The sequence below is a fragment of the Coptis chinensis genome, chromosome 3 (genome assembly GCF_015680905.1).
Source record: "Coptis chinensis isolate HL-2020 chromosome 3, ASM1568090v1, whole genome shotgun sequence".
Taxonomy (NCBI): Eukaryota; Viridiplantae; Streptophyta; class Magnoliopsida; order Ranunculales; family Ranunculaceae; genus Coptis; species Coptis chinensis.
This window is the reverse complement of record NC_141458.1, coordinates 57,315,135-57,342,439: the sequence shown is the minus strand read 5'-3', so window position 1 is coordinate 57,342,439 and position 27,305 is coordinate 57,315,135. Positions and strand designations below refer to the sequence as shown.

The 27,305-nt window shown below is 35.8% G+C and overlaps 1 protein-coding gene and 2 long non-coding RNA genes across 3 annotated transcripts in view; 2 read left to right on the top strand and 1 right to left on the bottom strand.

Annotated features, from left to right (window-relative positions):
• LOC147510141 (mechanosensitive ion channel protein 2, chloroplastic-like) overlaps positions 1 to 3,405 on the top strand; it is a 37,914-nt gene extending 34,509 nt beyond the window's left edge. Inside the window, exons 11-13 of the mRNA XM_086598025.1 lie at positions 450 to 2,263; positions 2,550 to 2,675; positions 3,073 to 3,405. The gene's annotated coding sequence lies outside the window, so the exon portion shown is untranslated. The remainder of the gene's footprint in view (positions 1 to 449; positions 2,264 to 2,549; positions 2,676 to 3,072) is intronic.
• Positions 3,406 to 20,352: 16,947 nt separating this feature from the next.
• LOC147510140 (uncharacterized) lies at positions 20,353 to 22,293 on the bottom strand. The gene is made up of 2 exons (XR_015218758.1): positions 21,458 to 22,293; positions 20,353 to 20,908 (listed from the first exon to the last, which is right to left on the bottom strand). It is a non-coding gene; the product is annotated as an uncharacterized LOC147510140 (long non-coding RNA).
• A 188-nt stretch (positions 22,294 to 22,481) lies between these two features.
• Positions 22,482 to 23,945, top strand: LOC147510139 (uncharacterized). The gene is made up of 2 exons (XR_015218757.1): positions 22,482 to 23,159; positions 23,249 to 23,945. It is a non-coding gene; the product is annotated as an uncharacterized LOC147510139 (long non-coding RNA).
• Positions 23,946 to 27,305: the final 3,360 nt, after the last annotated feature.

The following is a 27,305-nucleotide window of genomic DNA, read 5'->3' as shown; positions in this document are numbered from 1 at the left end:
ATTCGATTTTACCCTACCCTAGATGGGAAATTAGGGTCTCCCCCCTAAATACACAAAAAAAAAGTCAAAGTGGGTTGACCGAATTTTTTTTGTGTGTATTTAGGGGGGAGACCCTAATTTCCCATCTAGTGGAGGGGAAATCCTAATTGGCTCATCTAGTAGGGGGGTAACACTAGTTCACCCTAATAATAATTCTTGGAAGTTGGAAAGCTGAATTTGGCTGCTTTTTATCTTTTTTAAGTTCTTTTCTTGGTTAAATTGGCTTTAATTGTGCAAATATGTATTGTAATTAATTTTCTTACGCAAACTATGATATCTCTATTTTGCCGAACTTTGAATGACTATAACTTCGGTTGATGGTAGAAATTGGATTTTTTCTTTGTCCATTTACTTTTCAGTTTTGTTTAATTGGTTTTTGGGGAATAATCATCCTTCTAATGTTCTTGCAGGAAGTGAATTATAATGTATGTATGAGGTAAAATTGGTTATTAGTTGTATTCATGTGTTGTTGTGTCTGCTAATTAAGGTCGTTGTCTCTAGAGAATGGTTAGTCTGAAATTATAGTTCGGACATAACACTTTTGGTTTTCTATGCGAAGGTTTGGAACTTGTTAAGGTACTATGAGGACTTTAAGTCAGGTTTGTATGGCACATGCTCTACTGCTGCACAAGCATGTCAAGCTCAGGCTGCTCAGATGCAGCAAGCCCATAACTGAACGGCAAAAGATGCACCTGGTCTGACTTTTAACATTGCTTCTTATGTTTATTTGACCTGATGCTCTAACTTATTTAATTAATTGAAATTATTTAATTGCACTGCTTGCAATTTTTCTTGCCATGACGGTCACTAGGTTCCTTTTTCCCATTTTATTAAGTAGTATATATATATATGTGTTACATGGATTTCTAGTGTTCTTAGTAGGGTATCCATTTTATAATTGTTAACTTTGTAACCACTACTAGCTACAGAACTTTGATAGCATTTGAATCGATTACATGATCAAATAATGGGGATTTTAACCAATACTCATCTGGTCATCTTGCATTGCGTTCAATTTAACTAAACTTTTTTTCTTAAAAAAAAATACCAATAAGTGTCTTTAGTATAATAAGGAATAGGATATCACTTGGTTAATATCAATGATCCATAGTTTAGCTCCACATTGAGACGTGTTATCAGTAGCCATGTAGCAGCCACGAGATGCAACTATCCATGTATACTAACATGGTATGTATCAACTAAATGATTCTTGGTATCATTGCACCAGAAGAATTTTTACTGCATGAGATGCATTTAGAATTTCAGAGCATGCTAATGGTGTGCTGGTGCAGAGCAAAATTAGCTTTTGTGCCAATAATCTATTAATCCCTTTTTCTTACATTTAAACTTTGTTAAGTTAAATTTTGCTTATACAGTGAGATTCTAGGCTAGGTTGATTGGATCTACAAAAAGACCGTCAACAAAGAACGAGATATTTAGGCAAATTATTTATACAGAGATAGACAACACTATGTGATTTATATCATTCAATTTAGTGTATGAGCACTGTTATTATTATTAAAGAAGTTCAAATGTTGTCTCTCAAATTATACAATCAGAGAAAGTTATGCATGGTCTTTAGTGGCAATTATGGTATATTCTAAGATATTGGTGATACTTATTGTAGACTTCACACATGTTAATGAGGTGAAGATGCCCCAGATTTGTTAAACTGTTAACAAACTGGTTAAGGCATTTTTGAAAGTATTGTTCATGATGACTTTGTAGTTCTCTCAAACTGCCAAACTTTGTTGAAAGTGTGGTCCTTGCCAACAGGTCTGGCTCCTTTGGTAGCTCTTCGATGGGTCACTGCAAGTCACTTGTCTCTTTATCCTTCTGTCCTATTAATACCAATAAATTTTCGTTTGTTTTGTTGTTTGCATGTCAATTTGGTTATTGAAATCTGACTGGGAGAAGCCTACTTTAATGTTTGTCATTTTTCCATTTTTTAATCAAGCTCCTATTGTTGGCTAGCTCCTATGGTTTGGGGTTCTTTGCAAGTGATTCTTTTGTTAGGATATGGTCCAGATGCTCCATCAAGGAAATTGTGTCTGCAAAAAGGTTCCAGTACATATGGGAACAAACCAGATCTAGTTGGTCGCTCTTTTTCATGGAGACCAGTCATATATTTCTTGCTGAGGGCAGCTATATGGTCTTTCTAGACGTTATTTGTGTGCAACATCTCCCTTAAACAGTATGGTGGCCTGTCTAAAATGTTTAAAAGGTTAGTTAATGAAGTTTTAAGTCTTAGCTGCATTTCAGTGTTGGCATGCATTTTCATATGGAAAGGACAATGAAGAAAAGCAATCCTCATGATTGATAGAATGTTGGAACCCTGTAGAACAAATTTCATGTTACACATTTTTTTTGCTATATGTTGCTGATCTTATCCATGTTGGACATATCACATTCTAGGAATCTAACGCTTTGTTACTTTTTGGTTTTGCTAAAAACATGTTATCCATGAAAATTGTTGCTTCTCTTTCGTCACGGTGTGCACGGTTCAAAAGATGTGATGATTCCTTGATCCTATTAAGGCAAGAGAAAACCTTGGTCTATTTAAGGGACAAAAAGGCCATTTTGAAGGTGGGGGGAAGTCACTAGTAGACAAGTGTTGGCTTCGGTATATTAATGAGGCAAGTGATCCTACATTCCTTCTGCTTTACTTGTTATACATTGGATAATTGGAGATTCTAATCTGTTAATGTATCTTTTGTAAGGAAGCACAACGTAGCTTTTCAAATTATTTTATACAAGTTCTTGCAGACATACAATAGTTTATATCATACATTGAATGTTTAGTAATTAACATTAGTGCTGCCATTCCCATTCACATTAATGTTCACTTTAATTTTTTACGATAAATAATTGCCCAAACGTAGTTAAGTGATTTTGCCTTGTTCATTACTTTGGAAATGTACTCTTCATTTGTTTCACATGGTGATTCTTGCTCTTGGCTAGTTTAAATATGAAAAACTTTCACTTTAGGATACAATAGTATTGACTTACACTCACTAATTGTTTTGCATGCAGGTTGAATAAGAGGGAGCTATACTGAGGGTAGTTCTCACCTTGTTGGGTACTACGGAATATTGTAGTCATGCTAGAGGTGTAGGCTATTAGCAAGGACGCGAGTTTGTTGCCTTCATCCAATAATGTGTTGCGTTTTGGCGGGATAGGATGAATACTGGGATATGATGAATACTGGCTTCATCCAATTCTACTGGGATATGTTTAATTTTGATTTATATTCAATTACATATATCGGCTTATCCAAGTCCATCTTGGTTTGTAAAGCTTCACCTGATTTAGTGTTTATAAATACTATTTTGAAATTTAATGGATTATGTTTGTTTGTTTAGAAAACTTTAATCAGTGCAGATATGAAATGTAGGTCCAATTTAATGTGGAATGGTCAGTTTCTGTTTTCACAAATATTCACTATTTTTTTTTTTGAAAAAGAAAATATATTTATCACTGTTTTAATCAAACAGTCATGACTAGTTGTCCTTTTTGTGACAGTTACAACATGATTACATTACTATTTCATCAAAACCATTACAGAAAGTATGATTTTTTGTGACAGTTTTGAAATATTTGTTACTGTTTTATGTGGTGGATATAGGCTTATCTAGATGGATAATTTGTCACGGTTTTGGTTTAAAAAAAATGATCCCCACTTGGTCACGGTTTTGGAAAAAAAAAAACAGTGATAAAAGATTTTTGTCACTGTTTTTAACAGTGATATAAAACCTTTTTTCTTGTAATGAGAAATTAAAAAGATATTAGAAACGACAGTTAATCCTGATAGGAAAGACTGGTCTAGACGCCTAACAGATGCTTTATGGACATATCGAATGGCTTTTAAAACACCTATTGGTATGTCATCCTACCGCTTAGTTTTTGGTAAACTTTGTCACTTGCTTGTTGAATTGGAATACCGTACCCTGTGCGCCATTAAAAGTCTTAATTTCAACATTAACGCAGCTGGTGTCAAGCGCAAATTACAATTAAATGAGCTTGAAGAAATTCTTAGCGATTCTTACGATCTTGCGAAGGATTATAAAGCTAACATGAAACATATTCATGATAAACACATTTTGCATAAAGAGTTTGATCTTGGTCAAATTTTTTTGCTATATAACTCATGTTTGCATATTTTTCCTAGTAAATTAAAAGAACGTTGGTCCGAACCTTTTCTGATTACTGATGCCACCCCTCAAGGGGTAATCCCAAGGACAATAGTACATTTCAAGTAAATGGCCAACGCTTAAAATATTTCTACGAATTACGTTCGCCTGCTGTAGAAGAAACCATTCTACAATACCCTGTTTATGAGGACTTATCCTCTATGCTTGGTATATTCCCTATCCATATTCTATATTTTGGGAGTACTCCATTAAGGTAACCGGACCCTCCTTTCAGAGTGTGTGGTTGTAAGTGCCGGATCCTTAGTCCACGTTCATGTAATTCACGCATTCCTTTCTTGCACTTTTTCTTGTTTATTTTGAATAGTGTTTCTCCATGGAGTGATTTACATTTTTACTTGCTTTGTTTGTTCTTTGATTTTTAAAAATCTTTTTCATAAAAATTAGAAAATATAAAACCCATAAATATTAGATAGATTAGAAAGTTTAGGGTATCTAACTTTAAAAGACATTCTTTTTCACCACAACAATATTTTTTGATCCTATTCCAAAATTTTGTTTCGGGGCCACCCCATCTTGTTATCTCAATTTTCTATCTTTGTTTATGCTGCCTTTTAGTTGTATAGATTCATATGACGCAATCTAGTCTTCTAGATTTTCCTTCGCCCTCATAACTTATGCTATTTATGCATTTCGAGGCATTCATCCACTATTTCATATGTCACCCACACTTAGATTTGAGTTTTTCCTAGATCATTAGATAAAAAATTTCATGCTAATCATTTTCATAGCTCATTTGCAAAAATCGGACCGCTAACGAATCAGGTATCTTAGTTTTAATTTTTATGAAGCAACAGGACATGATGGGTATTTCAGAAAAGATTTGAGCTTGTGCCAAAATTCATTTTTCCACCCAACCCATGATATTTACACCCCACCGACCATCTCATTAAACCTCGCGCATCGGCCCATTCACTTCATATTCCCAAACGAAATTAGATCTGACATAAATCGAGAACAGCGCGAACCATGCCTATCAGAAACTAAATCCAAGCGCGCATCACACCTTCATCGAAACAGACCTTAACAATTTTTTAACCGCACCTTCCCCACACAACATTTCCTACTTATACCCCTACCCGTATTCAAATTTCAACCTACCAATGGCCAGACCAGTAAAAATCATGCCGAAATTCGCATTCAACGCGGACCAATTCTAGCCATTTTACAGTACGGAGATGTGTGCTAGAGGGTAGGATAGAATGTGGTACTCTACTGATAAGTACTACCATGAGGATTTGGTATTGAAATTTTATCATAATAAGAAGATAACTCCTTCAAGGAGGCTGTTTGTGGATTTAGACGGAGTTCAGATGAATGTGACACATGATTTGCTCGCAACCATCACTGGGATACCCGCAAAATAGGTCACCCTGACCTAACAGAGATCCCAGTTCGGTGTGTGTGCATCAGTTGATGCTAGAGACACTGCTCGAGGGTCGATACAACAGTCATTCTCACTGTGCCAAGCAACAATTGCTTAGGATTAACCAGTTGGCTGTGACGTAGTGGCTAGGCAAGAACCTTTGTAGCACATCAAATCCAAGTGACATCAGCTTGTCATTCCTGTACATCCTTTGGGTTTTGCAGAACAGGAGGTATAGTTTTTGCCTCATTAATTTTCTGCGTGAAGAGTTTATAGCTGTAGGCCTGACCACTGCACCGCTACCTGTTTTAGTTACTAAGATTATGTTATCTTGGGGTTGCATGCCTGAGTCACCTAGGATTCAGATTAAGTTTCACTCAAACGCAAAGGCATATAGTGACTGTGTTCAAAGGCATTGGACACTGCCTGAAGAGAGGGTTGATGGTATAGATAAGGATGAGGATGAGGATGAATATCCTGTTTGTTTTGCTGAGAACGCTATGGATCGTCCTTTTTCTACTTTTGCAAGTTTTTCACTACTCCATAGTGAGATGCGTACGCTTTATGATCATCAGTGAACCCTATCTACACTCTGTGAATCGATACAAAAGCACCAGGGTTCCATTAAACGTCATCAACAAAGTTTAGAGCAGAACATTCAGACCCTGGATAACAACCAAGCTGACATGCTTAATACTCTAGAGAATATGGAACAGAAGCAACAACAACACCAGGATGCGCAGGCAGCTTTTCAAGTCGAGGTCTTGAGAAGTTTGCCCCAGCTCGGAGGTTCGTCTTTTTCTTCTTACTCTAGACGTGAGCGTCGTCGTCCTTCTGATGGTTCTGGGCCATCTTTTTCCCAGGGATATCTTATTTCTTTTTGATTTGTTGTGATGCAATTGATTTAGATTTATTTTTGTTTTGTAATAACTATTTAATTTCTATACTTGTTTTAGTTTCAGTAACTTAGTTTAAATTATTTGTTAATTGCATTTTCTTTAGTTAAGTAGTTAGTATTTATTTGTTTATGTGATTGCTCTACTGATAATTACAAATTTATGTAGACTAACTATCTATGCGTAAACACAAATAATCAATCACATAAACAAGTGCTTATATCAATATTCCTACTCTCAATTCATTATACAATATAGAGAGTTAGGATTCGTTCTACTCTTAATATATCAAGACTAAATAGAATCCAATTAATCTAACACAAAGAAACAATGGTGAGAGTAATGTTATGTTGAGAGATTTCTATTCTACAATTATACTATGGATTCAAATAAATCTAAATTAACTAAACTAATAAAAATAGGATTTTGATGGAAAATAAAGTTATAGAGAAGAATAATCAATCCACCTAATAACTAGTTTCATGCAAGAATCGAATTATTCATTGAAAAGAGATCATATTTAGGTTTTCACGTAATGATTCAACTTAAAGCCTCAACCTTTATCATCCCTAACAACAACCTACATCTCTATATTCATTTTTACTAGTAGGGGTGGGCAATGGGCCGGGTCGGGCTAGCCCGGCCCTAAACATTTAAAAGCCCTTTAGATATTAAGGCCGGGTCGGCTCGGCCCTAAAGTCAGCATAGGGTCGGGTCGGGCCGGGTCACAAGTCTAAATCTCAAGCCCTGACCCTAAGCCCTCTTTAAAGGCATTAGGGTCGGGTTTTAGGGCCGAGCCTATATATTTTCTTCGTTTTACAAATGTGATTTTTCAGACAAAGGTTGTTTTTTTGGTTTCTATGTTACAAATGTCTGTTATGTATTTCGTTTTAATGGTGTGGACGGAAACCTTTAGTTCTAGACTTGGCTTGGATGTAAATAAAAATATAATTTATAAGAAATAAGTGGGAAAATAAATTGAGAATAATAAGTTCTAGACTTTGATTTGATGATCAAAGGAATAAAGTCTTATTTTTTTATTAGGCTAGTGCTCATTGTTCTTCATGGCTGCTAGATAGGCTGATAAGTTTTTGTTATGTAAGACAAGTTATTGGAAGTACCTTTGGGTGTAAATCATAAATTACAAAGGACAATGTTATTTTAATTTAAAATATTTAACAAAGAGTTGGACAATTATGGTACTTATATTTATAGTGAAAATGTAAAAATATAACTAGGGCTTGGTTAGGGCTGAATTAGGGTCGGGCCTATATTTCAGAACCTTAGCCCTAGCCTTGCCCTAGAAGGCCTTAGGGTCGGGTCGGCCCTGCCCTAAACTCTGTGAGGGCTTTAGTTGTGAGGGCTTTATAGGGCTTAGGGTCGGGTCGGTCAGGGCCGGGTTAGGGTCGTTAGGGCCAAATTCCCACCCCTAATTACTAGCATGTAGGATTATTACAACCAAGTCTCTCGACTTAATTATAATAATCTCTAGTTTAATTTACTATATGCTTATTTTGGAAGTCATACAATAAACTAAACTCATTGAAATACATACACAATTAAATAATTCTACTAAGCAATCTATTCCTCATTAGGCTTCATAATCACACCCTCTAATGGAGGGGATTAGCCTAATATCATTGGATTAATTAAACTAAAGCAAGAAAAAAAAAAAAGACATAATAATAACTTGAATTGGATTGAAGTAATGGTGGCTAGGCTAAAGAAAACATAAATTAGGTTATACTAAAGAGAGAGAGAGAGAGAGAGCTAATTTAATTAAACTAAGAGGGGAGTAGCCAAGTTTTGTTTTGCCTTAACCCTCTTTATATAGGAGAGGGTACAATTTCATGCATGGGCTTTTAGGCTAGGTTATTGACCCATAAATCAAGTCCAAAACCCAATTTGTTGAATCAAAGACTTCCAATTCTGGTCGTGTTATGGTAGCGCGAGTTTTCACCAACTTATACTGCTCTAATCGAGTCAAGATCTAGACCATTGGAAAGAGCTTTCTGAGCCGGTAATTTTGATATAAAATGGGCCCAAATATGAGGTATGAGTCCAAAGATATGGCTTTTTGAAGTTTTGTTAACTTTTCTTCAGCTTTCTAATCCGGTTTGACTTTCACTTAACAGCTTTGACTTGGGTTTTTTAAGGGCTTTTTCTCCATGAAACTTGGGATTTCTTCATAGAACTTTCATAACAATCGCTTTAACTCCTTTTAGCGCCTAATTAGTAACGAATTTACATTTATTCAACTCCGAAGCCTAAAAACTCAAAAACACATAATTAGTGATAAACTTATAGTATTAATAATATAATTGGCTAAATAGAAATACTATTAAAGGGTTTAAACTACAGTTTTGGGATCTTATCAAACCACCCCCAAACAACATTTTGCTTGTCCTCAAGAAAATATGTGAAATTAAAATAAGTGACCAAAAATATATTTTTAACTAGTCTCGTTTCGCTGAGTGCTACTGCATTGACCATATGCAATAAAGCCTTAAACCACTAAGAATTCCCTAGTGGACGAGTTATAACCTCGTGAGAGTTTTCTAGAGAAGGTGCTCACAAACTTCATTTATACTACAACGACTAAGAAATAATAGTAATTGTTTCCTAATTTTATCTCAGAATCTATACATCTCACTAGTATTTAAACAAGGATGATAATTCTAAAATTTAAACTAATACATGCATAATAATCAAATCCTCTTAAGATAAACGACTATGATATGAAATACAATGGCAGGTCCGTTTCTGAAACTTTTGGGTAGCGTGCCCAAGTAGGTTCTCACAAGGAATGTGTCAAAACATATAGCACTCTGATTTTTCCACTCAAGTTTGCTAACTCCAGTATGCAGTGGGCACACGTTTCCTCACAATCTCAATGACAATCCAAGGAAGCCGAGGTCGATCAAACACATCTATCACTTACTATCACATCAAGTTATTTCTAATTGAGCTAGAGGTCTTTATTAGGTGATACGGGGCGTAGGTGTTGGTTAAAGAAGGAAGGAAATTGATATTCAAAAAGACAAGTCTGAGAAAATAAGGTCTTCATATTATGTAACTAGAGAAAACCTTGTTCTTTTGCTTCTACACTTTGTTTCCATCCTTAGCCTTTTTATTTTGGCTTTTTTATTCATTTTATTCTATTTTTGGAGTTTTTATTTTATTTTCTTTGGATGGAAACTTAGTGTGCGTTTGTTCTGAAGGAAAAACTATGGAAAGGAAAGGAAAATAGGTATGGTCCACCTTTTCCATAGTTTTTTGGCTGTTTGTTTGTCCCATGGAAAGGAATAGGTCATTCCGTATGGAAACAAAACTAGGGAAATGGAAATGGTTTTGTGTCTGTGCTCTACCCCTAAAAAAATCGCGGAAAGGAAAAGAAAAAAAAAAAAAAAAAAAAAAAAAGGGCGACCATTTCAAAAAAAAAAAAAGAGGCGACAGCTCAAGCCACCATGAACATGAATTTTGACATATCTAAATGTGGTCGCCAGAGGCAGAAGCTTGTTAAAAAATAGGAATCTGCAATACACTTAAGAGAACTTCATTGGAATAGTGTTTGGAACCAAAGAGAATTTGATATTGAGATCCAAAGGTTTAATATATTTGTCTTGACATATCAACAGAACTTTTAATTGTAGCTTTGATGTGAAAATTGCTGATGCCATTCATGGAGGAAACTAACTTACCATTTGTTACAGCAGAAAACAAATTTGAAGCCTTGGTGGGTATCTAAACCTCCATCTGCAATATATTTTCAGCGGTCCACGTTGTGGACTTGGTGAGCTCATTCTACCCGAAACAAGCCCGAAGCAAGATCATGCCTGTATTTCCCTTTTTCTCCTACCTTCTATATTTCTTATCCATTTTTTCTTAATCTTTCTTTAAATTGTTTATAGTTAGAATTACAATTGGTTATAATTGGCATTTTTATTTTTCCTGGATTAATACTACGATCCGAGAGCAATGAGTTTTGGAGAAAAATGATAAGTAGTTTGGAGAAAAATGATAAGTAATATTGATGAAGTATTCATGTTTCCAGTTTTCTTTTCCTTTCCACAGCTTTTGCATAACAAACAGGATTATTCCTTTCCTCAGTTTTACTTTCCTTTCTACAGTTTACCAAACAGACACATATTTAAAACTCTTTCCATTCCATTCCATTCCATTCCTTTCCACAGTGGACCACTTTCTTTATTTCCTTTCCTTTCCATTAGTAAAATTTTAACAAACACACCCTTATTTTTCTTTTTCTTTTATGAAGGAACTAACTAATTTTTGTTTACACAGGTTTTTCTCTTCTCTTTTCTTCATTCATCTTATTTTTCAGACTTATCCAGATAGGTAGGCTGATTTTTTATATATATTTTTTTATTTTGTTTTATTGGGTAAAAGGATTTGTGGTTTGTGAAAAAGCTAATGAAAGGCTCAGTGGGGCGACTAGCAGATAATAAATTTCATATAGATGTGAATTTCTGGCTATATCGATCCAAAGAAAGCCTAAATTCTCGCGTAGGATATAGTGGTAGTGATCAACCAAGTGGATGTGTGATTTCTCTACTCGAAATTTACTTATCCCTTGTGTCATCACTCATATATTTCACTCTTATGAGGCTTTTAAGCTAGATGCTCACAGGATATGTATTAAGTATTCTAACCTAGGTCTCGAAAAAAAAATACTGCCAAGTACAATCAAAGATGCTCATGCAAGATGTTCGTGAAAATATGCAATGACTATTACCTATATATTAATCTAAGTTTCAAAAATTAAATCCTAATTCAAGTACTACGTGAGATTTCTAAACTAATATCATCATGGAGGAGGGAACAATACCATTATCACTAAGTGCCTAGTATAAACAATATTTATGATTTTTAATATTTTATAAAGAAAAGTGCGTAATTTACATCCTAAAAGTGACGAATTTTTATAAATGTTTCTATCCCACCCCAAAACAATCGAATGCTTTGTCCTCAAAGTGTAAAGAGATAAGGAAAGAATTTACCATAGAAACGTGGCAAAAATTGGCAGTACCTGTAACAGAAATATTGTAAAGATGATATGATAACATGAAGCACAATTAAACTGTTACATACTAACTAAATTGGAGTAAACATGACAGACAAAGGGTGGCAAAACGTTTTGAAATAAAATACCAAAATATGCCACCCCCAAACAAAATTGGAAAACTCTTTTTAAGTTTGAAAATTTTTGTTTCGCCTATACTCCAGAAAGGTGGTATGTTACAAAAATTATATGGGTCTTTTAAAGTCAGATTCCCTAGACTTAATGTGATATATATGTATTAACATGCAGTTTACCATATATCAATAATCTAAATAATTGTGGATCTTTCCATAAATATTTAACATAGAATGCACCATCAAACAGAATTAAGCACCAATATTTCCTATGACATGGCTTAGTTGAATGGGAGTGAATTCTGATGGATCTAGAACCTAATCGAGCATACAATTTCTTCTTTTTCCTCCTACGAAAGGGAGGCCAAGTGAATGAGCGTGAGAAAATGGATGGTTTTGGAAAATACGTGGGATGTGGATAAGTGTTAGAAGGATGGAATGGAAAAAATGAAAAAGTGTCAGGTGGCTTGTCCTTGGGTATTATTTTTGTATCAAGAGGGTTTAGAAAATCATGAAGAACAGGAGGATCAAGAAGGTCAAGTGCAAACTCATGGTTCTTTGAAAAGGTAGAGGGCGAGGAACATTCGTGATGGTAGGTGAATGAGCGACAAGAGGATGTGAGGTGGGTGAATGGTGCTCAACTAGTGTTCTTAGTTCTATATCATCAGAGGCCTTGAAATATGCAAGAAATTCTTCAATAGGTGGGTCAGAAGAATCACTAGGATAGAAGGTGAAAAATTCTTCTTCCATCATGGTGTCAAAGGATGAATGGATATCAATAGGAGGGAAATCGTGAGGTGGAAAAGAAGGGTTGCAAAAGAGGCGAAGGAAATCTTCCTCAATGTTATCTACGTCTAGGGAGTAAAAATTGTGATCTTTGTCTTCTTTCATAAGAGGGGTATCTACTAGTGTGGGGACGAAAGCGTCAGCCACACTAATGTGAGATACAAAACTCTTAATGGACTAAGTAGTGATTCTAGAAAAGGTAGGTTTATGGTCAAATTTTGGAAGGTTTCTCGGATCTTATCGAAATGCTTGTCAGGTTTGTTCTTTGCCAAACGGGTAAGGAACGAAGCTTTTGGGCGGAATCGCACATATGGATCAGTGGCGTCTTTCCCTAGGGACGTGGATGTAGATTTGGAAGGAACAACTTCGTCCGCTATAGGTTGCGAGGTAGGAGTTGGAAGGACGTCAACCGCGGCTTTTGTCGATTTGACGTCTGGCATACGTATGTGATTATCGATGGTTCGGCCAGAACGAAGAGTGGTGATGGAATTTACCTTACCTTGACTGGGATTACCATATCCTGGTGCATTGTTGAGTTCAAAGGCAGTGTTTGTGGGCTTATGGTTTGGAACTGCTTGGCCAGGAAACACGCTCTTTTGACTTTTATCCTGTGCTAAGAGCTGAAGAGACTGTTGGATAGATGCTAGGATTTGAGATTATTTATTCATGTAAGTCAGAAAAGTTTTAGCTGTTTTATCGTCAGTAGGTTGTCCTAGTGGAACAGCAGGAACAAGTTCATGATTATTGTTTACGGATTTTGGTAGCCATAATAATAGATTAGCGGGAACAAGGCTGCGGTTGTTTTGGTATCCTATATTGGTAGTGTTGGGAAACTGACTTTTCCCTTGCTAGAATTGCAGAGGATTTCCTTGAAGGTAGGAATTGTAGTTTGCGGGTGGTCGTACAGGAGCGTTGTTAAAACCCAGAGGAGCTAGCTGTTGGGCAGGGGGACGCCAATCCAAATTCGGATGTTGTCGCCAAGGTGCATTAGGGATGTTGAAAGCACAAGCCTTTTCAGATGGTTGGGGAGGGCACTCATATGCCAAAGGACAATAAAAATCAGAGTGCTCAGGACTTAAGCAAAGAAGACATGGGGCAGCGTTGGCAGCCATGACTTGTTTGGGCTTTTGATCATTTACTTGAACTGAAAGAGCATCGACCTTTTTGGTTAGGGACTCGATCAGAGTTTTTAATTCCGGATCGGGTTTGACCTCGAACATAGACGTAACTTTGGTAAGAGTGTCTTTAGAGGATCTAGAAGAATCAGTGTTACCCCAATAGGTGTTTTGTGAAGCCTGTTTCTCGAGAAAAGTGTATGCTTTAGTAGTGCCTTTGTCCATGAAACAACCGCCGTTCATGATATCTAATGTAACCTTTTGATGGTTAGAGAGACCATTAAAAAATGACCGGACTAAGACAGCGGTGTCGAGTTGATGATGGGGACATTCTAGAAGCAGATCCATAAATCTGCTCCATACTTCCGTAAAGGATTCCTGGGGATGCTAGCAAAAGAATTGAATCTTCTGAAGCATCTCTGTAGTTTTCTTCTGAGTATAGAACTTTATCATGAATGCTTGTACGAGTTTGGCCCATGTGTCAAGGGATTGCGGCGCTTCGCCCGCGAGCCAAACTGAAGCTTTATCAGCTAGGGTGAAGGGAAACAACCTAAGCAAAACGTGTTCGTTGGTAACGGTCGGATGGCGGAAAGTGGTGGCTACTTGTTGCATCCGACGGAGGTGATTGCACGGTTTTTCATGGTCTAGACCATGGTAAACAGATAACAAACTGAAAATGTTTGGCGGAATGCGAAAATCTCCTACAATCTCACCGGGTTTAATGCAGAAAGCAGGTCCTTCCTGTAAAGCAGTATAGAAGTCCGAAAGGGGTTTCTCGACTGTGGGATTTTCTTGGGCCATAACTATGGGAGATAATGGCAACGGAGATACTTGACGAGGTTGGTTTATGGAGGAAGAACTATGTCTAGGAGATAACTTACAAGTTCTAATTCTCTATGTTTACCAGACCGTAGTCTCATACAAACACAAATTTTAATTCAATGCTCATAAGGAAAGAATTATGACCGGAGGATTGAGAATTGAGGAAGGAGGGAGGTGAAGCACATCTTCCTGAGCTGTTGCTAACTTGAGCAGGTAAGCTAGGATAACATGCGAATATTCCAGCAGGCAGGTCATCTAAGAGAATTGAGGGAGGTTTTCCGTGCTAGCACGTTCCTTAATTAGGTAATCTCATCCTCGCAAGTTTGCTAGACACTGATGGAATAGGAGGATGATTGATTATGGTATATTATGCGATTATTATTAGTAGGACTATGATGAAATTTAATTATTAGGATTTTTTTTTTATTAATATATATAGGGTTTTTTAGGTCTGGGTCCTAATAATAGTTGGTTTATTAAGGTTTGGTCCAGAAAAGCTTGAATATTAGGATTTAGTCATACTTTTGGTTTTTAACTGCAAATCTGACGGTCACACATTTTGTATTTTTTATGTGTGACCGTCAGATTTGCAGTCAAGAACCAAAAGTAGGACTAAACCCTAATATTCAAGCTTTTCTGGACCAAACCCTAATAAACCAACTATTATTATGACCCAGACCTAAATATCCTATATATTGTTTTTTTGGTTTTTTTTTATTTTGTTTTTATTATTATTATAATAATAATAATTATTTATTTATTTATTTATTATTATTATTATTTTAGTTTACGTAATTAATGTATTATGGAGACGTGATTACGAAACATGCAATTAAAGACGAGAAATGCCAAAATATAACTAATCATGCAATTAGCACATGCTAGTTTTACACAGGAAGTCTACACATGCAACTCTATATTACTTAAACGTGAATAGAAATACATCCTACACATGCAATAATATATAGCTAAAAATATGTGCAATTAGATGCGAGCTAGGGGAATATCGAGAACGAACTCATGCAAAGTAATACTGCGTACGTGAATGGATGTAATATATACATACAAAAATAATCTAAGAAGGTGGTTTGAAATTACGTAGACATCCAAATATATTCGAATCATATTAACCATATTAATATGCAATGACGAACCACACATACCCAGAAAAAATTCTATATATGTAATGAGATCTCATGCCAACATACGAATATGCGATGTAAAACAAGTTATAGCAATCAACCAAATCATATCTTCGACAAAGTTTGAGGAGTTTAAGAATTCGAAACCTGGCGTCCCACGATTCCTCGTATAACGATCGAATTAACTCCTGAGCTCATGAACTTACTGGATGGTGGATAAACAGGTCTAGAGAGTCCAAAATAGTATTGAGAAGGAAAGTGACTTGTACCTAAAAGCTGGAGTGTTGATACTCCAGGTTAGTCTCGCGATTTACTATTATAGTCTTGTCCGAGACTGTAAGATCAATACAGTACTTCAACTTCCTACGAAATACTTAGATTGTGCTAATAATGATAAATAAAATCTGGTTCACAGATATCTGTTAGTAGAAAAAGAAAAGTTGGGGCAAATAGGTACGTAACACATTAGTATCGCAAAACAAATGAAAATTGAAAAGATGAGGGGGTAGGAGAGGGGGGTTTTTCAATGATGTATTCTAGTTGTTATGTTAAATGTCCAGAGTCCTTAGGCGTGCAGCGACGACGCCATTTGATAAACGGTAATTTTAGGTTTGATTATTTTAAGTCCGAAGTCCGAAGTCTATAAACGTCCGTTTAGTCAAGTTCCCTTACTCACGTGGGTTGGTAGGATAGGTCGAGTAAGGGATTGTCCATACCTTAGGGCTCGGCAAGGTTCACAACTGGATTTACAACTTTTAGTGAGTAGAATTTTAGGTTATTTAGTTGGTTTAAGTAAATTAACGGTAATACAATTAACGTAAAATAATAACGATTGATTTCTACGTAAAATAAACAGGGATAGAGAAACAGGGAAAGGGTTAACCGTACTTATGCAATATCAGTTTCAACAGTTATAATACCACATCAATACAGCTCTAATCCGTCTCAAGTTCATAGACAAACCCAAGACGGCGTCGAGAATTGATCCCTAGTGAGATGCGCACATTTCTGAGCTCATCTCACTAGCATAAATAGTTGAACTAATATTTCATCTCTGGAATATCATTTCAGCTCCTGGTTCGATTTTACATCAGCTGGACAAATCAGAGAGCTATCTGACACCATAGAGTCTCGCGCGAGACATTTTGGGTCTCTCGCGAGACTGTTCTGGAGCATCAGCACTCTAAAATTGGACAATCTCAATCATTTTGGGACCGGATGCATAATCTACACCTAATTCCTAAGTAGTGACTCTGGAACATTAAAGTGTCAATCCGGATCCTCACACGAGCATCATTAACACTCCCCTTGGGGGGTGAGGTTAGCTCATGGTCATTGGATGATTAATTGAACTTGCTGTATACAATAAATAAGTAAATGAAGAACATGAATTAAACTTGAAAAGAAATGACTTTTATTAAGTAAAAGGACTTACAGTACTGATGCTGGTATGAAAGCTACTAGAAGGGAAAGCATAAAAAATTGAGTTACTGGTTTTAACCTAGGGCGTGTGTGCATTTGGCATTTAGTTATATGTGGATGGCGGTCGCTTCGGTGAAGGCAAATATAAGGCACGCGCGCGCTCGTGTATTTAAAACTAGGGTTTCAAATTTTCAGGGTCAGGTCACAGGAGGGTAGGGAGTTGGCTGAACAACTCGTATGCTCTCGAACAGTAGTAGAAAAATTCGAAAAAAGTACGAACAGTGTTTTAGTGTGTGTTTTGTAAATAGTGAAAACAGTGTTTTGTAATCTAAACACGCGTTGTAAACGAACTAGATGGCAAGCGACGCCATTGATAATAATGAATTATTATCAATAATTTATATACAGTAGATTAGTAATGCGTGAATAGTAAATTATAATAGAAAAACAATAGATAAAGCTTATCAAAATCATGTGATAAAGAGAAGAGTAGTCGTGTTCGCCAAACTCAAGTTTTACACTACTTGGATGCGAATCTAGATTGTAAATATGATTCACTAATAAGAGTCAAAACAGTAAATATGAGGTGAAAATAGTGAATTTAAATTGATGAATAAAGATATTAGAAGGGGTTTAATCTACCACGTGATTCAATTGACTATTAGTTAGTATTGAATCGCTTGTATTGATCCCTAGAAGACCAAGTCCTCTCGGATCGAAGTTTCACAAGCATGAGAGTGTAGCTCCACCACAAATCTCTTTGGTGGTAGCTCTAAACTCTAGTTCTCCGTTATGAGCTCTTTCTCTAGTTACTCATAATGAAGAGTTTGATGTTCTTTTATGCAACACAATAAAACTACTAGCTACTCATTCTCACATGGCTTCATAAACCTCCTCTAATGGAGGTTTAGCCTAGTGTCATAGGAATCATTACACTAAAGTAATAATAAGGAAACATAATTGAAAAGACAATAATTGAAATTAAACTAAAGATTTTGATTGATTTGGAATAATGGTGGCTACAACCTAAATTATTCTAACCCTAAAGAAAGTAAAACTAATTAAAACTAAACTAAACTAATTATTAACTAAGGAGGGGAAGCAGTCAAAGTGTTTTGCCTTAACCTTCTTTATATAGGAGAGGGTTAGGGTTACATTTTCGTACATGGGCCGAAAAGGGGGACTTTGGGCCTCTAAAGTGAGCCCAAAGTTTATTAGGTTAAGTTTAAAAGGGCTAATTCTGCTGGAAATTACTTCAGTGCTCTTTTTGTTAATTTTACAGCTCTGATTAGGGTAAGGCTGGGTCCATTGGAAAGATGATTCTGAGCCAGTCGTTTTGACATAAAGTAAGCTCAATTCCAAGGCCCGAGTCCAAAGATACGGCTTGTTGAAGTTCTACTGACTTTTATGTCCTTTTTTTATTCGGATTGACTTTAACTTCTCATCTTTGACTGGGTTTGAAAAAGGCTTTTCTCCATGATTCTTGGGCTTTAAACGTAGAACTTCCTCGACAATCATCTTGACTCATTTTCCATGCAAAAGTGGTGCTTTTAGTCACCTAATCAACTCCAAGTCATGAAATGCACAAAAACACGTAAACAGTTATTTATTATAAACATAATTGGCCTCAGTAGAGTACTATTAAGGGGTTTAAACTACACTTTTGGGTGCTTACCAATAAGCCATGGTATCTGCGACAATGTACGATATTAGGCACAATATCAAGAAGCCCTGATATCTGTAAAAATGTACGGTATCAGGCACAATATCAAGAAGTCCTGGTATCTGCAGCAATACACGATATCAGGCACAAGAAATTCTGGTATCTGCAACAATGTACGATATTAGGCCCAATGTCAAGAAGCACTATCAAGACATTCGAGTAAAGATAACAATGTCAACATCAAGAAGAATACGAAACCAAGGTAAATTAAAGGTATGAATTTCAATTTGTAATTGCATAAGTATCAATTGATACTATCTTTTGGTTGGGTAGTATCATTTTTTTTTAAAGTATTGAATATGAATTTATGCTATCTTTTGATTGGGTAGTTTCAAAACTTTTCCAAGTAAAAATTGCATTAAGTACCAATTGATACTATCTATCAGGTGGGTAGTATCGAAAATCCTTTTAAATGATTAATTGCATAAGTATCAATTTATACTATCTATCAGTTGGGTAGTATCGAAAATCATTTTAAATGATTAATTGCATAAATATCAATTAATACTATCTATCAGTTGAGTAGTTTCGAAAATTCATTTAAATGGTTAATTGTAGTTGTATATTGGAGTCAAAGTTGACGTTCAACATAGATTTTTAGAGATGGATTGATGGGAGTTTATGAAGAGGAGGAGAAGGTAGTAGTTCTTAAAGTTCATAACTTGTTTGTTTGAAAGAATGACTTTATTCAAAGTTTTTATCTGTGCCTATGTAGAGTGCATATGGAGGGAACAAAATGCTCACAGATTCCAACAAACTTCCAAACCAGCGTCGGTGATATTTAGCAAACTGGTAAGAGACACAAGAAACTATTTGCAGGTACTAAAGCTTAAGGTGAAAGACTCAGGCCTTGCTAGAAATCTGTTTCTCGTTCTTAATATCGAAACTCAGCTCAAGCAACAAGTTTGCACTGACTGTGTTTGTAGTCCACCAATGTGTGGCAGAGTCAAAGCCAACACAAATGGCGCAGTAAACAACAAGGGGCCAAGACATGGAGGATTTATCAGAAACGATGAAGGGCGGGTACTTGCTGGATTCAGGTGGATGTGGGGGTCTACAATCAATGATTTTTCAAGAGCTTAAAGCTATAGATATCTGTCTTCGCTGATGCATTGATGAAGGATACAAACTAGTTGAAGTAGAATCTTATTCCAAGAGAACCATTAATGCAATCAATAAGATTGAGAAACCACCTTGGTATTGCTTGGAAGTGCTAGCTGCAATTGATTCGAAGAAGACAAAGTTCAATTTCATTTCTTTCTCACATGGTTTTTGAGAAGTGGATAGAGTAGCAGATTATCTTGCTAGTCTAGAACATGATGTTAGTTCTTTAGTACATTTTATACCTCTTTTAGATCATGTTTATAGAATTTTGTAAACGAGGATATATGAGGTCATATCTATATAAGAAGAAATTAATATCAATACAGATGAGGGTCTGCCTAACCCTAGCTTAACTTTAAAAAAAAAAAAAAAAAAAAAAAAAAAATGAAAGACTTGGATTAAAAGCAATGTAAAGAAACTTGTTAATGGGAAAACATTGAGTAGAGATTGCAAGAACATGGACTTGAATAACAAACTTGGATTGAAAAACTTGACTAACAACTTTGGATTGAAAACTTGTACTGAAGAACAAACTTGGATTGAAAATTGAATAACAAACTTCATTTGAAAAGTTGTATTAAAGAACAAACTTGAATTGGAACTTGAATAACAAATTTGAATTGAAAAGTTGTATTGAAGAACAAAAGTAAATAAAGTAATAAAAACTTGAAAATGTAAAAGGACTTGAAATTAAAATCTACACTACTCTTACATTACCATAGATTAAGTCTAGGTGCTCTCTCTCCTCTTACTTTTTGGCTTTTATACTCCTACATTTACAGTGACTGATTTTCCATCTCTTTTCTATAATCAAGACACCTCACTATGTTGCTTTTTACTTTTCTTTTATGCTTTTGATTTTGCTTTTTCTTTATCTTCTTGAGCAAGCTAGGTTTTGACCAAGTCTTCTTTTGTGTCAAGATCATCCATCTCCAGTCTTCTGAGTTAATGACATAACTTTCAGTTCTCTAGTTTTGAGTCCTTAACCTTTGACCTTTGACCTTTGACTTTGACTTTGACTTTTTCAACACTTTTTCATAGCATCTTGAGTCTTCATAAGAAGCGTTAATAAAGCTCATTTTGGCGCTAAAATGCATCTTTTATGATAAGTGGCCTGAAATGGCATGTAACCTGCAAAAGGTAGTAAAAGCTATGAGTTGTCTGTTTATTATGCGTAAGAAAGGATGTAATGCAGTAATGTAAAGGTAATAAAATGCATATTTAGGAGCTGATCACAAACAAAATAGGTTAACACCATTAAACTCTATTTTATCTTACTATCTTGATTTAACTCATATGTTCTTCTTTTTAGATCTGTTTTCTAAAGTTGAGGTTAGGGTTTAAACTCAAAATGCTAAACTTTCCGATACTATGATAGCTTTTAGGGTTTTTGAAACAATGATTTTACCTTGTTTCAGTTATGGCTTGGAGAAAAACTTTTGGTAATTTTAGACAAATTATATCTATGCACTACTGGCTTCGAAACCGAGGTCTCATGACAAGACATCAGATTCCACCACTTAGAACTCCTTCACCACCACCTCAAAATTTCGATATGTGTATTATAAATAATGTAATATATAATTGTACTAAATATAGTGATAATAGTACCAATAGAAAATAAAGTTTTAATTCTAAATTTATTGTTTCTAGTGATATAGAAATGTTGAGTGAAGATACCGAGTCTGATGTAAGATCCCAGTCTTCCTGCTCAGCCTCGACATCTTAAAGGGGCATTCAGAATGAACAAATCTGGGCAATTAATCATGTCGTTGAGGGCTTGCCCTATCATCCATTTGCCACTCTAAGCTCCGAATCTAAGCTTGACATTGTTGAAGATACCAGCAAATGGCAATATGGGAATCCTTGCTTCCCAAAGATACCAAATCTAGCCTTGGTTCGAGCTACTTACCAAATACCGAACAACATCCAGCTTCGACATTATGCTGGAGCGAGGAGAGATACAAAATGCCAAAGTGGCGATATTGGTTCCATCATTGTCATTGTTGGTCAAATAGCTACAGACTTGAGATTTCCCTTGACTGACCTTGATCGTGAAGTCTTAAATCATCTGGATATCTCTCCTGGCCAAGGCATGGGCAACTTCTGGAGGTTAATGCATATTTGTAAATATTACAATGCTCACCTGTCTGTCGATGTGTATAAAGCTAGAAGTATTAGGTTAGCCGATATCATGAACCATTATTGCTTTGTCGAGGGTACCTTGAAAAGAACGAAAAGTCTCGAAAAATATACTGGTTACTTTTACCCTAAGAAACGAAACCAAGATGGTCTGGAAAGCATTATAAGAGAAAATCGAGATAGCAATAGAAATTGGCCGCTCTATCCCATCATAGTGTCTGGGCAATGGGAATTTGCCGATGTCGATGCCACGCCGCCCTTGAGGCACGGAGTTTTCAACCTCTCAAGTTCGATAAGTAACCCTAATTTATTTTCAATATATTATATCGGTTTCTCCTTCTGATTCAATTTCGTCTTTTCCTTTGTTGCCAGTTCATAAACCTGCTATTCTAAAGATCCTTGGGAATTCATCTAGAGTTCTTGAGCTTCTAAAAGGGACTGTAAAAGAAATAAGCATGAAGACTGGTGTTGATGCTTACGGGAATCCAACTCCCACCGTTGTCTTGGAGGATATTAAAAATTATCTTGCAAATTTATACGTTCTCAAAAGTGATGTCTTAAAATTGAATCAGCAACGGTGCTCCCATCCAAGGTTCCTTACAACCTTGTTCTTCTAATACTTTTAGAAAAAAAATTTACTTAGAACTTCCTCATAAAGTTCCCCAATGTTATTTTGATTATGTAGATAACGGTTTCATCATGACTGAAGATCTTTTCCCCAAAATTAAGCAAGAGATTCCTGATTTTTATAATTATTCTCTTCTGCAAGATGTGTTTGATCACCATTCCCTGCTTTATACAAATATGTCTACTAGAATGAGCACTAGTTTCAGTGGTTTCTTGGGTACCCAAGGGCCATCTGGAGGTACATAATCGAAAGCTCCTGCTCAAGGTAAAGAAACTTACTCTGATGTTGAGCTGAATAAGAGGAAAAGAAAACAATCTTCTGATACCAATACTACCACTACGGTTCCTCCAACCGCTACTACTTTAGTACTAGTGACTCACCAACCTTCTTCTTCTCGACCCACTACTGCATCTTCTGTGGATTTGGAGCCTCAACTTTTTCTTGATAAAACTCACAAAGTTTCCACCTCTACCTCCCTTTTTGCTGACACACCGATACCCGGGCTTGGTCAGGTTCTTATTAATAATACGATTCTTCCCCAAGATAGATCCATGATGGCTAAGCTATTGGTGCACGAACGCTTCAGCATCATGTGTGATTCATTTTGAAAAGGTATGTTTCCACCTGTCATCTGTGTTGTATAAACCCTTATAATTGTTTCCCAATTTTCCTAAGTAGTTATCCAATTTTTCTGACTTCAGCTGAAAGCTACTGCTGTGGCTCAATTCGATGTCGATATGGCCTCATCTGGTCAATTTAGAAAAGATAATGAAATCTTACAAAAAACACTTGAGGGGGAGAAGAAACGTAATGCCCTCCTGACTACCTAACTAGCAGTTGCTGAGAGGACCAAAAAATCAGCTATTGATAAGTCTCAAAAATTGGCTGCCGAGAAAATTGAGCTACTAAAACAGATGGAGGGTACTTTGCAAAAAATAAAGGCAAATCATGAGAGGGAAAAAACACGTATTATAGCCGATGCTGAGCGGGCTACAACCATTTCCCAAATGGAATACTGTGTTAAAGTTATGAAAAGCTTTAGACCTCATCTGCCCCAGGAACTGATTGAAAAATATAAACTGAATGCTTGTGACAATAATTCTGTTTCTGAAACTGGAGATGAAGAAATTGGTGATGATGTTGTTGCAGTCGACGCACCAACCAATACCGATACCACATAACTAACCAATCTCGAGGCAGTAACCATTGATCTTGATCTAATACAAGTTGGCCTTGATCTTGCCGAGGTCGATGCTGCTATTGCACATCAAGCAAAGAAGTAATCTTTTGTTGAAACTTGTTATGTTGAAAATTATAATGTTTGTACAATGTTGGAGTTATTCTTGAAACAATTTTTGACTTGCTTTTCGAATATGAAACTCATCTTTGTGCTCTTTATCCTTCATTTATACTTATGCAATTTATATTTTGTTGAAAATTGTTGATTTGGATACTACCGTAACAGACAAAAAGTATGAATTGGCACTTAACCTATATACTTGTTTGAAAAGAAATCTTCGATTTTGATACCACCATAACCGACAAATAGTATCAATTGGTACTTAATATATTTATTTATTTTGAAAGAAATCTTAGATTTCGATACTAATATAATGAACAACTAGTAGCAATTGGTACTTATTTAATTATTTGACAAGAAATTTTGGATTTCGATAATACTCACACATAAAGATAGTATCAATTGTAATACATATCAAGATGATTCTACAGATACTTGGAGTTTGCACTATTGACTTGGTATCGAGATAATTCTACAGAAAACAGAGTCTTCTTTCTTTGGCCTGGTATTAATCAATTCCTAAATATGCGTTTTTATCCTCTTATAATGCTTCAATTTAGTCAAATTACATGATCAATAATTTATAAAACTCATGTTCTTATTGCTTTTTTAGGATACAACCTAATTCTGGACCAAATACCTCAAAAGACGTGTTCTAGAGCCTAAAAGGGACCTTATAAGACAACTAAGAAAAAGTGCCAAAAAGTCAACGGTCAAAGTCAACTCAAGAGTCCAAAAACTCAAAAGCTTGTGAAACACCCCAAGACTTCAAGGACCAAGGACCAAGGACTCAACCCTTTGCAAGACAAGGACTAAGCACAAAAGCCTCAAAAGACCAAATGATCAAATTCCCAAAGACATGGGCTTAGGCCCAAAAGGCTTGATCCTATCCACTCAAAGAAGGTACATGAAGGTTCTAGATTAGGTTGCTTGATGGATAAGATATGAGGAGAGCATACTTGTACATCTCTACACATATATAAGTGTAGAGATGCCCACAAAATAGGTATGCAAGTTAGGGTAGGCTAGTTAGGAGTAGTGTAAGTAATTAGGAGTAGATTAAATAGTTTTTACAATTGTTTTCCATTTTCATTGTTTTCAAGCTTCAACCTTTATTGAATCTAGGTTGTTTTCTTCCATTTAAAGTGTTTATCACAATAATTCTTCAAAACATTTTCTTATTCATTCATTTAACCAACCAAAGTTGGTTATACTCATTGGAATCAATCAAATGAGTATAATTTGCTAACCAAGCTACCTTTACATATCAAAATCTACATGTTTTACACTTAACCCACCATAGTATTCATGTTTTAATCCTCAAAACCTTAATAACTAGTTGTCTACATCTTCATACACCAAATCTTACTAAGAACAAATAGAAAAGTTAACAAAAAGTTTGGTTTTTTTCCATCACACTTCTACTCACATATAGATCTAAAATGAACAACTTCAAAGCCCCAATACCCACCACATACTACTTCAGGTATCGAGATAATTCTACATATACCAGGGTCTTCGTTCTTTGACCTGGTATCGAGATAATTCTACAGATTCTAGGATTTTATAATATATATTGACCTGGTATCAAGATAATTCTACAGATACCAGGATTTATGATATTGACCTGGTGTCGAGATAATTGTACAGATACTAGGATTTTTCTTTCTTTGGCCTGGTATCGAGATAATTCTACAGATACCAGGATGTTTCAATATGGACCTGCTATCAAGATAATTCTACAGATACCATGATTTTTCAATATTGATACGAATATTTGTAATTGAAAAACTTAAATCTCTTCATTGAATGAATAAGTTTAAAAGTACATTATGACAATTGACATATTCATTATTGATAAAATGTTTTCAAATTGCTTACATTTTGAGGCTTTGGCAATATCTCACCTTCAGCCATTTTCAAGTAATAAGCTGTATTGATTCCAACCTTGTGAATGATGTAAGGGCCTTCCCAACTTGAAGTTAATTTCCCTGCCCTTTTTTCTTTGGTTGCTTGAGTTACCATCTTCAAGATTAAATCGATCACTTTCTTGAAATCATCTTTCTCTTACTTTCTTATTGAAGGTTTTTCTGAGCTGTCAATGATGTGTCCAACTTCAACCTGGCTTGGTCTTTTTTTTCTTCAAGATTGAGAACTTCCACTACCATTACATTCTCATTCTGGCCATTCATCAAGACTTTAGTTCTCGATGTAGCTACCACCATCTCTGCTGGAGTTACTGTTTCCATACCATATGCTAGAGTGAAAAGAGATTCTCCAGTAGCAGTTCGTGGTGTCGTTCTGTAAGCCCATAGAACACTATTAAGCTCATCGACCCATAAACTTTTCTTATCTTCCAACTTCTTCTTGATATTATCCATGATCGTTTTATTTGTTGCCTGTGTTTGCCCATTTCCCTAGGCATATAATATGGTGCAGATGTAAAATGCTTTACTCTGTATGATTCCAAGAAAGCTTTCACTTTCCCTTCTTTAAATTGGGGACCATTATCCGATATGATTGCATGTGACAAACCATATCTGCAAATAACTCTTTCGAAGAGGAAATTTATCACATTTTGCTCTTTTACATGCTGCAATGATATAACTTCCACCCATTTGGTAAAGTAATCCGTTACTGCTAGCATGAATCTTCTTTTACCTCTTCTAGGGGCTAGAGGACCAACTATATCCATTCCCCATAATGCGAATGGCTATGGATTCGACACGCAGTGTGATTCCTCAGCTGGAATATGTATAGATTTCCCATGCACTTGGCATTGAACACATCTCTTAGCATATCGAAGGCAATCTTTTCACATTTGAGGCCAAAAATAACCTTGTCTTGTTATTTTATTTGCTAATGATCTTCCAGCTAAATGATTTCCACATTCTCTTTCATAGAGTTCTACAATGATTAGATGTGTGTCTTCTGACGACATACATTTCAAATGTGGACCTCCTGGATTTTTCCGATATACCTCATTATCGAGCAGGACATATCTTTGCGCTCCTGACTTAACCCTTCTTGCTTCATTTTTGTCCTCAAGTAATTTAGCTCTGTATAGGAATGATATATATTCTTCCATCCATTCCCAGTGTATCGATCTCCATAACTTTTGATTCATCGATTTTGATGCTTGGCTTTTGCTGAACGTTGATGTGCAAGATGCGCCCTTCGGTATTCTCCAACATTGCTGCTACATAAGCCAGAGCATCGGCATGTCTATTTTCGTTTCTGTTTAGATGCTACATAAGTCTTATTTTGCTTCTCTAACTCATTTAATTTCTTTAGTAAGGCATGTAAAGAAACTTCCTCTTCATGTAATCTCTTTCACTTCCTCCCTTACTCTGCTCACTTATCTTCGTGTTCTTCTTTCCTCATTCTTAGATTGAACATGAGATGCGCTTTCCTCATTTATTGCTGCCTTACTATTTGTTGTATGTTTAGGAGGCATC